Source organism: Octodon degus, unplaced genomic scaffold, assembly GCF_000260255.1.
Source record: "Octodon degus isolate 3935 unplaced genomic scaffold, OctDeg1.0 scaffold00090, whole genome shotgun sequence".
NCBI lineage: Eukaryota > Metazoa > Chordata > Mammalia > Rodentia > Octodontidae > Octodon > Octodon degus.
The window spans coordinates 5622258-5625839 of NW_004524666.1; the positions used below are offsets into that span (position 1 = coordinate 5622258).

Here is a 3582-nt window from a genome sequence, read left to right on the forward strand (position 1 = left end):
ATAAATCACCATCACTTGGTTGATAACTCTAAAGCCTGAGTTTCTATGTAAAGTTAAAAGTAATAAGCACTCTAGTAACTACAAAAGCTCTGTAAGATTATGTGATTCACTGAAAAATTCTCCAACCTTCCTCATCGTCCTTCTCTGATTGAACCCAACCTTTTTCAGTAGTCCTTTTTCTAAAGAAAAGAGAATAATCTGCACTTGAGAAAAATAAGTGCCATTTCTCAAACTGTTATATTGCTTTCTTGTTCTTTTATGAGCCAATATAGAAACAACTTTGTGATTTGTAATGACATTTTTCCTCCCTGTGGTATAATATTTCAGCTACACAAAACTTTTAGGGCATTATCAGGAAGTCAAAATACCATTTTATAACATTGTATTTACAGGATCATAAATCAGTTACCTTCACCAAAAGAATTTAGCTCTTCTGTATACTGGTATTTTATGTAGTATAAACTGGATCACTAAGGGGCAAGGAAACACAGCTCGCTGCAATCAGGGAAGTCTTGGAGGAAATGATTGTTGAAACTGACTTGATGGGATTTGATAGTCAATGATTGCAAAGGGAGATGGGGAAACATTAATAGGAAATCTAAGTGGAAATATATAAATAATGAAGCAAATTGTATGTGAGGGAAGTGCAGACCAATCTGTGACTGCAAATGAAAGTCTGAACTTGGAGGAAAAGGAGGATGAGGTTAGGAGCATATTGGAGGATCCCTTGGTGTGGAGAAGCTGAAGCTGACATTGGAGCATGTTATCGGCAGCTTTGTAAGAACAACTTTAATAAGCTAGGTGGGCAGTAGGAAAACTGGCAATCTTACCTTGCCCTTACTTCTGAAAATACTTTTGTGCATGAGAGCTGAGGTGATAAAGCTCACTCTGTTTCAGCTTCAGCTTCATTACCTTTCTATCATATTCAGGCAACAATTCTGTATCCCTAATATACCGTGGCTTTTATTTAGAAGGGCTTTTAATTAGAAACTATTTTTAATTGGAGCTTTCATTTGTAACATTGGCACTGGTTAAGGACACTAATTGGACTCATTCATTAGGAATATGATGACAATTCTTGGTTCTATAAATGGATATATCTAGGAGACCCTCAGGTAACTTTGGTCTCCTCTGGAGTTTATTTATTTGGTGCAGGTAGGAGGGAAATGGCAAAGGCATGATTTGAGTGATTACGAATTGTGTGCTAGTTACTGATTTTTTTTAGGATTTCAGATTAACCCTAGAGCCTTCACTGTGAGCTCTGTCTCCAGCCCGTGTGTGTGTGTGTGTGTGTGTGTGTGTGTGTGTGTGTGTATGAAAGAGTCTTGCTAAAATCACTAAATTGCCCAGGTTGAGCTTCAATTTGCAGTCCTCCTGCCTCAGCTTCCCAGAGTCCTGGGATTACAGACATGTGGCACCACCCACAGCTCACTCCAAGCTTTGATAAATTTATACTAAGCATTAAACAACTTGCACATAGTTAGAAATTAAACTGAACTCATTGAAACAATGAGAAATATAGAAGCTAAGCTCCATGAGAATTTCTTGAAAAAGCTAAAGAAACCTTTCATTTAAAAATTATTTTGAGTGTTTTATGGGAAGCATCTGCGCCACAAGGAAGAGACCCTGCAGATTTCCGTGCGGCTGGGTGGGGATAGTGAAACTGTTAATTGGAAACCTACCCCAGGAGGCCACAGAGCAAGAGATGCACTCACTCTTTGAGCAGCATGGGAAGGTGCTGGAATGTGACATCATTAAGAACTATGGCTTTGTGTACATGGAGGACAAGACAGTGGTGGAGGATGCCACCTGGAACCTGCACCACAATACGTTGCATGGGGTGAATTCCAGTGTGGAAGCCAGCAAGAACAAGAGCAGAGCTTCAACCAAGTTACACATGGGTAACATCAGCCCCACCTGTACCAACACAGAGCTTCGGACCAAATTTGAGGAATAGGGTCCAGTCATCGAATGTGACATCGTGAGACATTATGCCTTTGCACACATGGAGCAGGCAGAAGATGCAGTGGAGGCCAGCAGGGGCCTTGATTACACTGAGTTTCAAGGTGGGATGTGTGTGGGCTGAAATTCCCAGCTGCGGTTGTGCGTGAGAATACACACTTCATTGGTACCCTGTCTCTGGGACGTTCTTGGCCTGTATATTCAGTCCCACAGGAACCGTGGACCTTAATTTACCTTGCTAAGTTCAGACCCTTTTCTTTTTCTCTCTAGTGCCCATTATCCTGTTCTTGCTGTTGTTTGCTCTTGTTCTGTAGCTTCTCTTCATGTTCTGTTTTCCCAGCAGGCCTCATTGTATGCAGAAGCTGTGGTGGGGGCTGCCCTCTGCCTCCTGCCTCCTGCCTCCTGCCTCCTGCCTCCTGCCTCCAGTGGGTGTTGGATTTGGGAATGACCTCGGTGAGAGTCACCAGTGCTCTTGGTTTTCTTTTAGCCCAAAGGCTAGACCTAGAGTTGGATCACTTTTATCTTTCCAGTGAAATAAATGGTTTTTCAATTTTAAAAAGATTATTTTATTTCACATTATAACAAAAAATAATATTAAGCACTCTATTATATATGGAAATGTTTTAGATGTCTTATAAGTAACATTTGAATACATTAAATAACATTTAAAATCTTTAACATTTAAAGACTCAATTCTCCCTTCTAGTCTTCTAAGATTTATAAACCACCATGTGAAAGACATATTAAGTAAAGAATTTAGACCTCTGAAGTATGGTTATAAGTATTATCAAAGCATAGAATTGGTTATAGTTCTTTGAGTTCCTGGGAGGACTAATTGCAGATGACTTTGGTGCCAGGATTTTTAGGGGCCTTAGAGTTTCAGAGACTCGTGTCACTGGCATGAATTGCCTTAGAGTAGTGAACTAAGGTGTGGCAAAGGTAAATAGGCAGATGATGCATATTAAAGATGCTATAAAGTCAACTTCAAAGCATATGACATCACCATAGACTTTTGGAAAATAATAACAAATAGAGAAGCCCAAGTATGTAACTATTGTGGTTAAGAGTAGGTGCTTTTAAACCAAAGCTTTATGTTGACATTGTTTGAAACGTTCTTAAACAGCAGCAGGCTCTGCTGGCAGCTGTTGAAGTCATAAATCAAATAATCTTTGCAGAAGGGGTTTTGTTTTCACTTGCCCAAGAAACCCTTGTTCAGCATGTGGAATGTGACAGATGTTAAATGGGAAAAACAAAGGGAATTCTGCACAAGAGCATCTTAAGGAGTTTACTAAGAGAGGTGAGAATAAGAGCCACCAGTGATTATAATAAAGCTAAAATACACATAACAAAATTATCTGCAACATAACTGGGAGAGCTATGAAGCATGATTAAAAAATATAGTGCGTATATTTTTTAAATGTATTACAGTAGAAGACACTTTGCAATTAATCACCTTCAAAGTGCTCTCCCTTGCTTCACACTTATCCCATCATTCTTGTTTCTTTCTGAAGCAGTTCTGGAAGACCTCTTTCATGAGTGTCTTTAGTTACATTGCCATGGCCTCCTGGATGTCCTGAATCAATTTAAGATGTTTACCTTTCATGGTAATTTTGACTTTGA

At 39.4% G+C, this 3582-nt stretch overlaps 1 pseudogene; it reads left to right on the forward strand.

Annotated features, from left to right (window-relative positions):
* Positions 1 to 1594: 1594 nt before the first annotated feature.
* LOC101563951 lies at positions 1595 to 2086 on the forward strand (annotated as a pseudogene).
* The last annotated feature ends 1496 nt before the right edge of the window (positions 2087 to 3582 follow it).